This window comes from Mytilus trossulus, chromosome 10, assembly GCF_036588685.1.
Source record: "Mytilus trossulus isolate FHL-02 chromosome 10, PNRI_Mtr1.1.1.hap1, whole genome shotgun sequence".
Taxonomy (NCBI): domain Eukaryota; kingdom Metazoa; phylum Mollusca; class Bivalvia; order Mytilida; family Mytilidae; genus Mytilus; species Mytilus trossulus.
In genome coordinates this window covers 25,096,667-25,108,394 of record NC_086382.1, presented here as the reverse complement: position 1 = coordinate 25,108,394, position 11,728 = coordinate 25,096,667, and the positions used below count along the sequence as shown (strand labels likewise).

The 11,728-nt window shown below is 33.2% G+C and overlaps 1 pseudogene; it reads right to left on the bottom strand.

The window, feature by feature from the left end:
- Positions 1–2,794: 2,794 nt before the first annotated feature.
- On the bottom strand, positions 2,795–11,446 carry LOC134686115 (uncharacterized; annotated as a pseudogene).
- Between the last annotated feature and the right edge of the window lie 282 nt (positions 11,447–11,728).

Below are 11,728 nucleotides of genomic sequence, written 5' to 3'. Positions count from 1 at the left end.
ATTTTATCATATTCCATCCAAAAAAAGAGACTGATTTTTTAAGTTTTAAAAAATCAAGATGTTGCAATACGTTGTTCCATGTGTATATTAGTTCATGTTGCAGTATAAAAACGATATTAGGTTAATGTCACAGAAATATTTTGAGAAAAACACTGAGAAAGGACTCACCCTTTCCGAGTTTCTAATCCTTATACAAAAAAGTTTAAATTTTTTTTGACATTGAGCTAATATTGTATATCTATGGGCGTTTTGCTGTGCCTGTATTGATTTTGACACTGACAGATGACATGCACCGCGTGAAATCAAAATATGAAAATAAAAACCAGACAATATACTGGTCATTAGTGTTCATACAGTTATTTGTATTGCCCGCGTCACACTGTCCCGATTTTTACACCGATGGCAACACGATTATGAAAATTTTCAAAATCGGGACTGATTGTATCCAGATGGGGCTATTCGTAGTGCAATTTTTAACCATCGTAGAACCATCGCCCACTTTTTCTAGCCTTCGGGGACAACTTCGGGAAGGATTCTAAATTTTTAACATATTAAAAAATCCCCGAAGGTGCGTCCGATGTTGCGGATTCGTATTGAGTTCGTAACAACATCCACACCATCGTAATGTCACCGGGAATGCATCTTTGAACATCGTACTGCATTCGTCTTTCCATCGTTTCCATCAGGCATTTTTGACATTACGATGTCTACACGAATGAATCACGAAGCTACCCGAAGGTCTTACGATGGAAACATGACTTCGTGAAGACCTCGTAATTCCGTCATATTGCCATCGAATAAAATTACGAAGGCCACAAGATGGAACTACGACGGTAATAAATCCAGCTAAATGTGAGTTAATTTTCGCCCTAAAATACATTTAAAGTGCCATGCGCGATATGCACTGGTCAGTCTAAGACAACAGTTAAGAAAGACGTTCACAAAACATGGAGCTCATATCATACGATTCTATGAGAACAAGAAGGCGACAGCGTTGTTTCTATTAATTCAAATGGAACAAAAAGAGCAGCTATTAAAAGCTCAGGATTTACTTGTACAAGTAAAATAAAAAATTTTGTCAATTTTTTATATCAAGTAACATAATGAAAATCATAAAAGCGCATCGTACACCAACACTGCAGGTACACCAATATATGGAAACCAACTTATTCTTCATTATTCTGATTTTTTATGTATCGTCTGAGTTGTTGTCACACGAATGTTTACTCTATAACCATTTTGTTTTTATATGTCATATTTTGCCGCATTTGTTGCTTTCCCCACATCCTTCCTTTTGTCTTTTTGAATAAAAGGGATCAACGAACCCATTACCTTACCTTTAAGATAGATCAGTAAACATGGGCATAATTATGGGTGATTATTTAGACTAGTGCACACATTTTAATATTGTCTTTAGAACCAGCAGGCAAAAATATGAGCAACCAATTTCCTGTGTATTATGCTATTTCAAGGAGAAAAAAACAAGTTCATCTGCATAACCTTAACCTTTTCCCTTGAACGTAAAACATTTCAGATCATTAAAAGTAGGAACAATATACCAAATGTGGTTAAAATCTTTTGAAACATATTGGTTTTAGAGTGTCAAAAATTTAGATTCACCGTAAGCTGTACACGACGTCTTTTAGACATCGTATGGCCATCGCGCCATCATGGTAATCAATCGTGTAGCAGTCGTAATCCATCGTGTAGCCTTCGTGATCATCATGAAGGCTTCGGCTGAAATATGAAGCTTAAATACACGTCTTCGGTTAACCGTCGTATGTCCATCTTTTGCTATTGTATATAATTTCGGCACCATCATATAGACTTCGTTATTCATCGTAATTGCCTCGGTCACTTTTTGGTATTTTAACGAGATCGGGACCAACTTCGTACGAACTTACAATTTTCGCATTCGGGTGTTCATCGTATATAAAAATCGGGACAGTGTGACGCGGGCATAAAGAATATACTGTATTCGCAATGTGAGGTATGATGAAATTGGTATTCGGGATATATGTCAATTTGACATCAACCCAACGGTAAGATACACCAAAAGTAAATTAAACATCGTTAAATATGAAGAAAATGCATATGGCAGGTCAATGCATCGCCCATTGTAATAATCAGTGAGAACAATTGCATAGCCTAATGCATATAGGTTTGAAAATCTTCAAAAAGTGTAAACGTTATTTCGTCCTTTTTTTTATTCATACCCTCATTTGGCAAATAAACTACACCTTCAGCCGTTTTCCATCCATTGATTCGTGTGAGTACCCATAATATTTCAGAACTTTCGTTTTTATCGCGAATCGGGTTTCATGTACTCATGTTTCTATACCCTTTTGTGTTTTGCATTTGTCCTACCTTTTCCAACCCAAATATAAGACTTATTGAATAAAAAACATACGGACAGTTTCATGAGATTAAGTATTCATACATGTAATAGAAATATTTTTAAAATATTTTCTAATGTTTAGAGAAGGTATAATAAGTTTTTCAATATAGTGAAAAAATTATTGATTCACGCTTAAGAGTCTTTTAGATATATAGGATATGTGGTATGAATGTCAATGATACAACTATCCCTCACAACTTGTAAAAGTAGACCATTTAGTATATTAAAACACTTAAAAGTATACTGATACGTAATGCATTTTAACATTCACAAAAAGTATCAGTAGATGTAACATAATTATACATTACAATATTCATAACAAACAAGTACATTAACATATTTCAAAAGGTCAAGAGGCAAAAGATACCAAATGGACAATCGAAATCATGAGTGGAAGAAATACCGACAGCATTATTGCAAAAACAGAATAAAGACAATTAATACTCGAAACACTACAACGAGAACAAAAAACGTAAACCTCGTAAAAAGTATATTTATCTCAGATATGACACTCATCGTGTTATTCCTGGAATTAGCCTATTCGAAGCTAGAGACATCTCATATTATAATTTCACAATCGATGATAAACAAATGATTGTGGCAACTTCAATTAAAACATATTAGTTTGTCATCTATGACGCATAAAAATATATATCATAATGCAGAAACAATTTAGGAAAACGTTCATGACGTATTCGGTGAGATGACATCAATTGACCCCTTTTAACCTCCTAGATACAAAACAGAAGCTACCTTTTAACTGGTAAGATAAAAATAAGAAACAATAGTTCTTGAATATTATAATAACACGGAGATATACACTTCCTATTTTGGTGATGCTACAATTTGTACTATAGAAATGGAATATTCACATTAGAAAAGAGGAAATACTCGATGTTGTTGAAACTATTAGCTCTACACCAAACATGTGTTCAAATACCATAAGATAAAGTGCATACGTGTATAATATTGGTCTTTGGTCTTGCTTACACTTCCACCATTTGACATCGAGATATGATTGTCTCATTGGCAATCGTATCACATCGACATATTTTCATATTAAAAATGATAGCATTGTCATAAGGTAAAGTACATACATTGTGTAGTTAGAAAATGTTTGTAAACAACATCACATATGTAATTAACAAATGTAGACAAAACGCTTTAAGCCTCAACAAGTTCATACCGCAGTGTACTTGTCATTATTGTTTTTCAAAATACCAACAACTAAATCACATTTGTCATCCTTCAATAATTTAGTTGGTTTACATTTCATATCCATGTCAGCAATGGTCCACCATTTTTCATCCTCTCTGATTTTTTCATTTAATTTCTTCTTGAATGCTCCCTTCACACTTACTTCACTGTCATCAGTAAGTTCAAATGTTTTTTGTTCGCTGAAATATCTCTCCTCTAGTTCATCTGTATCTGTGTGGTCAGCTGCAGTAAATAAAATATTGAATTTCATTAGAATCCATGGTACTACTCCTCCAGCTAGCGTCGCTAACAACTGATTTGAAAACGTAAGACTGTAGGAATCTCCAAACGCTAAGACGACTAGCGTCACAAATACTAAAAAAATGAAAATCATTCCGAATCGCCTTAGAGCTGTTCCGAAGTGTTTACTCAATGGTCCTGGTCCTTCCGGTTTTATCTTGCAAACTTTGAAGAAGAATTTCTTCGTAATATATTGTTTATCAAACCTGTCTAACAATAAAATGATACCGTTTGTTTTTATTTTTGGAGCTCCATCTGAGGTATCAATTATCTTTTTCTTAATCTCTCTGTCATCAACTTGATAGCAGCATTTGCTACAAGAGTTGTTCTTTTTTGTGTTTAACTTATCCTTCACATTATCAACACATATTTTCCTTGACCCATCAACACTAACTTTGAACGCTGTGTGCTCTTGATTCTTTGTATCCTTTTTGGCTATTTCAACCAGCTTTCGTTTATTTACTCTATATAGAATTTTGTGAACAGCTTTATTATAGTCTTTATAAATCTGACTGATTCCACCAAAGCATCTGCGGTAGTACAACCACGCTAATGAAATTGTCGATATGTATTGCATGGCGTGTGATGAATTGAGAATTACTCCCACCATTGTATAGATTGCTACCCTAATCAGGAAGATTATAAGTTCAACTGTCAAAGAAGAGATGATAACATTAAACAGAGTAAAATAAACATCAAACCAATGTCCATGTTTGAATATGTTTTTGTTGTGTTGAATGGTAAATTGGACCAAATAGATTTTTTTTCGTCGGCTTCATCGTCTGAATTTTCTTGTTTTTTCTTGGGGATATATGAGCTACAGAAACACCTTCGAAAAGCATGCGGGAATAAGCATAAAAAATTTAATGCTATGTATACTGTCGGGAAAAAATAATAAGCATTCAAGGCAAATACTAAAGGAACCATACATATCCAGTATGGGATGGAAAGTAACATCCCAAAAATTCCAAATGCTTTGCAAGGTTTCAATAAAAATTTGATACAATTCTGAAAAACTTCTTGCTTTGACCGATCACACATACCGTCAAAACATTTCGTTAAAATATCGCGTACTACACACTGGATATTTTTGAATAATACGACACTGGTCAGTTCAAGAAAAATATAACCAAAGCACATGAAAGCATAACATATAATGAATATAACATGTAATGGTGTTCCATAATAGGTTAAGTTGTTTTCTATACGCACTAGCAAACTTCTCGATTCTGCTGCTTGAAGTCTTGATTCCCGTATCTCATTTTCGTAAGCGTAGAAAAAATAAACTCGTATAATCCAAGGTAAACATACAGCCACTGATAAAATAAAGTGGAGAAGAAAGCGCAATAACTTGTACCATGGATACGTGATACCATGTGGCCAATGAGTACCACAAACACTTGCTTTACAACAGGTAGAAACGAAATCCTGCTTTCTTATATTGCATTTAAATAACAAATCATATAATACTTTGAATACACTGTTTGGAACTTCATTTGCGGCCAAAAGTTCTTCATCCCGAACACGGAAATATATTTTGGACACCGTAACCTCATACTTGTCTTCTTTATCCAAATCTTTAAGCATTTTTTTAAAGTTTGTCATACCTTTAAATCTAGCGTATGGAACTATGGTGGTTCCATTATCCTTTTGTTTACAAATTCTTTCTCGTATTTTCGTCCAATAGCTAGACGTGGTGGAGTCTGCTGTTTTGACAATCAAAACGATGGAATCTTCTAGACAATGTTCAAATTTTTTGGAACCATAATTCCGTTTATACAGCGATGATGGGACCAGAAGAGGACAATACAATACTACAATAATCATCACAATGTAAGTGCAGTAGTGTATAGCTTGCATCCATTTGTTCTTTAAAACTCGGTCACACTTCATGCTTTCATGGTGATCATAATGACAACATTCATGATAAAAGCTTGCATATCCAGATATATTTCCGACATGTTCGTTACATATTTCATCGTTTTCTTTTGAAAAGTTCAGCAAAAAATCCCGAAAAATATATTCGTATTCCAATTCTGTCAGGTTCCCTACACAGCCTAGTGGTTCGGTCAGTAATTCTATACGTGTTTCTTCTGTTTTAAAGCTCAAAAGTGACAAAGAAAGCATTTCGTAGACTGGTTTCAATTGCAAAAGTCCTTTTCCGTGAGTTCCCGAGATACGCTTCCATTGCAGGGGTTGAAATAAAATGGTATCTTTAACAACGGAATGGGGGAGGTGGGTTGAGTTGGATAAGATAAATGTTATTGTCAGCAACTCAGCAGTTCGTGACAAGTTCTTCTGACCATCTTTGGTTTGTTTCAACATCAACTGACATTCTGTTTTTTTCTTGGAATCTAAAAAGAGTTTGAAAAATTGAAAACAACATTTCAATGTGTCTGAAGCGCTTTTCTGGAGTTCCCTTCATCAGGAACGCTAAAGGCCAAACATTTGAAATCCGAGGATATATAAGTAACGGCGTATCATTAGCTATACGACATTAGAGACTGTATATATATAAACTTAATGACCTTTTCATTTGAGTTTTATTTTGAAATAAATAATACTTACCAAATTAAGGTGATACTTAACACAACAGGGAGATAACTCTGTAAAATCAGCTAAACGTTTTAATTACGTTGTCTTGTTAAAGGAATATCAAGCTTCTCAAAGATCAAAATAAGTGTTTGACAAACTGCTATATAACCAGTGATTTTTCTGATAAAACGGTTGGTTCCAATTTTTTGAAATTCTTATATTTTTGTCAAAAGCGAGCCAAATTGATTTAAGTTAAAGTGTTGGGTACCACCTTTAAATATACATATTTTTTTCAAATCAACAAAACACGCTGATATTATTCATTGATACATTAGTCAGGTACTATATGAAATTTACCACGTCAATTTATAGTACGGTGACCAGACCCAATATTTTTTAGATTTAATCGTCAAACATACTACATGGCTATATTAAATATCATTGGATTCGGAAAAATGAGTACTATTGAAATATCGATGTCGTCAAAAAGAAATGTGGTAACAGTTTTGCATAAAAAGAGGTCAAAGATCAAATTTTGTGGTTTTTTTTACTGCATACTTTCAAAATTTGAAGAAATATTAAGTAATTTAGGTTAAATTCTAGATACAGACATTTTCTTATGTCAATTATCACTGAATTATCTTGAAATTTAAAAAAAAATGAAAAGGAAATCGATTTTTTCTGGAAATCGGCGTTTTTCAAATACTTGTTCTATTACACAAGATCAACACATATTCTGTTAAAAATTACAATAGTTACCTTGCCGGTTGACATTCACCCTCATCAATACATGACAAATATTATTTTTAACCTGCATCCTACTGTCATAAAGACATAGTTTGCATAAGATCATTCATGAAATTCATTAAAACTAAAAAACACTCAATGCTTCAAAAATAGTTACAACTAGAACACACCCGTAATATTGCGGGTCCGTGACTGAATTAAGGTATATAACTATGCGCAAGCCTTATATATTTTAGTTCTAGTATTGTCATCTTATAAAGTCATGCCGATTATAAGATACACTGTTTTCTCTGCTTTCAAATTTTTCTGTTTGAACCCGTCGAACTGGAACTAATCAATTATTGGTAATATTAATTATTTGGAAAACAAAAGGTCCTGGAATGGAGTATTTTTAATCAACAACATTGTCCTATATTAGTTATAAATAAAGATGAATTCTTTGATTCGCTGTTTTACGCCATGTATGCCCACTAACAAATTGAAAACTGTTCTTCATTTTTAGTCTTGTTATCTTAGAAAGTCTTACTTATTAAAATACTACAATAGGTAGCTATTTGACAATATAGTAGTGTCAACCCTGTGATTATGACCCGTGTATATAGCATATTAACCCTCAATACACCGTTCGGTGGTGCGCCTGTCAGATGCGGAACGTACAGAGTAGGTAATAGTAACAGGTGAATATACTATTGGTATCGGTATCGGACTCGACCCGGAGCTTCTTAATTATTGGCAATATTAATTACGTGGAAAACAAAAGGACCTGGAGTGGTGTAATTTTCAATCTACACCTTTGTACTATATTAGTGATATATAAAGTTGAATTATTTGATTCGTCGTTTTTACGTAATGACGGCTGAAAAATTGGACTTCGTAATTTTAATATTATAGATTCAACATTCCAATCAAAGAGATCCACACAACAGAATTTATGTCTTCTGATTTATTGTCAAGAATCATGATTTAAAATTTTCTACATAATTCTGACCCTTTACAGGATCAAAGCCCTGGACATGTAAGGTTTTGTAGTAAACAAACACATGGCTCCTTCACATGCAGATTTTGCTTTCGATGAAGACACAAGATCCTGCAAGAATTCTGCTGAAATATGCCCTTTAAAATACATTGGGTGTAATGCATCATTTTACCCTCGCCAACCGTATTCTAAGTTTGACCGGATAGGGGTTTAGCAATGTGTAATGCGGTAAAAATTCTTAGTTTGAAACAGAGTACGTAAAACACACTGTTTCAGTGCTGTCATGCAGGAAGGTTACCTGACTAAACTTACATCTTTACTAGTGGCAAACTTAAATAATTATAATGATGGAGTAGTTTAAAAGAGATAGTTTTGATCACAAACCTTGAAATTATCTCTTATGCCAAAACAAGGACTTCATTATCGTCAATTTTACAGAAACTCTAAAAACAACTGTAATAGTCGTGTGTGTCCTTCGAAATCTTGTAGACAGTTTGTATACCCACTTCAAACAGAAACGAAGTTGCGTCGCATCAGGTAAGTACATGTACAGCAGGCGATACTTTACAAATTGTGGGAAAAAGATGAACATAGTTATTGAATGGATGAAAATCTCCGCTCATCATTTACACTGTTAATGTTCCACATCTGCAACCACAACCCGCGTGTATGTGACCTATTTTTTTTCGATAGAAGCGAACACACAAAACAATTACAGTTGTATAAGAGGTCCGTAGGATTGTTTTTCCAGACTTTCACATTTCCCTAAACTCCGTGTCAAAGTTTAATGCATTGAATATAGGCCTTCTATTGAGTGCTGAACAAGCTACGACAGCCATGAACAGTGTTAATATAAATAATTTTGACCATTTCGAAATTAACAAACGTTCTGACTATGTAAAGCTCACATCAGGTGGAATCTCATGGGAGTTGTCAAAGTTTTCCACAAGAGACTTAAGATTCGAATTGCTTCTCAGAATCCGACTATCTCATGGTGCCGTCATTTTGAAAAGGGGATAGTGAAATGGGTGCTACAATACATGTTCTATGATAACATCCCTCATCTCTACATTTTGCCGAAATTATTGCACGTCTAATCACAAGTTATGGATTTATGCAAACTGAAAGTTTTTCCCCCGATTATATTTAAGGTTTGTGTTTGACTTTGATATTCGACTATGAAAATTCCTTGTGATCTTAAGATCTTAAAATGTTTAGACATGTTCAAGTCTTCCTCGACAACTGTTAGCAAAGAACATCGAATATGTCTTAAAACGTGCATTTAAGAAGAGGTATTGATAAGACATTGAGGGTGGGATTCCACACCAAAGAGATCAGTCATGGATCATTTAGATGGTTCACAATGGCAATAACACGTTCTTCATCTTTTTTCATTGCTGTTGGCTTTGTTTCTTCTTGTAAATTTGAATAATTTGCAGCAATTCCATCCCTTTTCAGCATTACACGACTAATTGATTCTATGAAATGTCTAGTAAGGGTCCATCTAGCAAACGCAGACTTTTGATTAGTTATGCCTACAATACCACCTAATTCCTTTGAGACTTTTATAACGGGCTTTTCTGTTGCCATGTCATAGTACTGTTAAAATGTCCAGAAATCTGTCTAAAAAGCAAAGTAACTATCTATAAAAGGTGATCGAATATTCTCAGAACATTGCAGGATATCGAGTATCCTTCTTCGTGCGGTACGGTTGCTTACAAAAATATAATGTTACATTTGAGATGACGATCTCAAGGAAGAGACCAATTACCCTCTCATTCTGCTCTAACATTTGACAGCTAAATGTCTACTGCTTCAAAAAACATATCCCAGTATGTAAATGTGTAAGTAATACATCACATCCCAATTGCGTATATGTATATATAAAAGGCTGTGTATGAGATTAAAATAGCTCCGTCATATGAACGTAAGAATTTTGTCTGGCTTGAATTGCTGAAATAGTGCTTCTGAGATAAATGAATTTTATATATTATTGATTAATAAAGGTACAAATGTATGAAATATCATATAAATGTTAATTATTTTACATTTTGCGTTAAAAAAATTATGAAATTAAATTGGAACGTACTCTATTAAATGCATTTGTATTCGTAGTGTTAAACTTTTACAAAAACTCTTTAATAACGAATTAATTTTGCTAAACATTTTTGGAACTCGTTAAATTAACATAAATAAGGTGTAACAACAATGTATATGATAACAGAAAACATATAACGGATATTATTTTACAATGTTTACCTCAAGCTTTTCTTAGTCGATTTTTCGTTCAAGTAAACTAATGTACTTCAAAGACCATTTTACGAAAATTGCACCGTACGAGTTTTTGACGACAAGCTAAAATGTTAAGCTTAACATTTGAACTACCAATACTGTGATTTATAGCCTTATAGTCCGAATGACAATTAAACTCCTTAAATAAGCGACTTTTCCTTTCTTGGTCCCCGTACTATTAGTTTCATATTCAATTTCTCATTTCTTTGTATATATGAAAGATAAAAATTATAATACTAAATGCACATAAATTTCGAAGGCTAAAGATATCATAATATAATATCAATTCATTGTTAAATAACGGTATCAATAGAAAAAACACAATAGTAACCAATACCGCATGACATAATGATTGAATTTACTTAAAAGCAATCTCAAGTAGTAAATTTCTTTGTTGACGTTCATGATCACCGATCGAACACTTGTATAACAACGAGCCTCCACTTAATTAAACTATACATTTTGGGTCTTTTAACTCAGCATAGATTGTACGCTTGAAAGGTTAGACTATCATTACTATTTTTGTTACCAATTTAGCTACATGTAGAAACGTTATATACTGTACTAAGGCTATGAAAAGTATCTAATGTTTTTATTACAAAAAGCTCACATTTAAAGTTATAAAACTATTAATGAAGTACAATTTGTTTTTGATACATTGCTTTTCAATCTATTTTCAAAACACAGAAGAGAGTTTACGCTTTAAAATCAGCTGAACGCTTTAACAATTTACTACATGTATTTGTGAAGAGTTATCAACATTTTAATTATTAGATTTAGTATTTTTTAACTGCTTATATCTAATGAAATTATTCCTGGACATATGTGTGGTTTGTCTACAGGTCAAATTTGTGAAATTATAAACGAATTTACACTGTTTGGTTCTCCCCAAAAATGCTCAAAACGACGTTAATGGTGTACTTACCCACAGCAAGAATTACTAGAAATAAAACGTAAATATTCCACAACGTTAATAAATACACGTCCATGTTTTAATTTAGTTTTCGATGGCATTGACAAAACTGTAATTTCTTCACATTCAAATATTTAAACCTTGAATGGGTGTATTCTATCTTTCTGAAGAAAATGTCTTTCTTTTGAAAAAAATTGTCGGTTGTCGTGTCTGAACGAGATCACATTTGTATAGAACAAAGTGTGTCATTGATATGTCCTTGTATCAAAATATTTTTCTTTCGATTATTGTTTTTGAATATACTCTGATCCCTTTTCATCTATAACCATGATAACTATATATATCAGAAAGTTTATAAACATGACAAGTC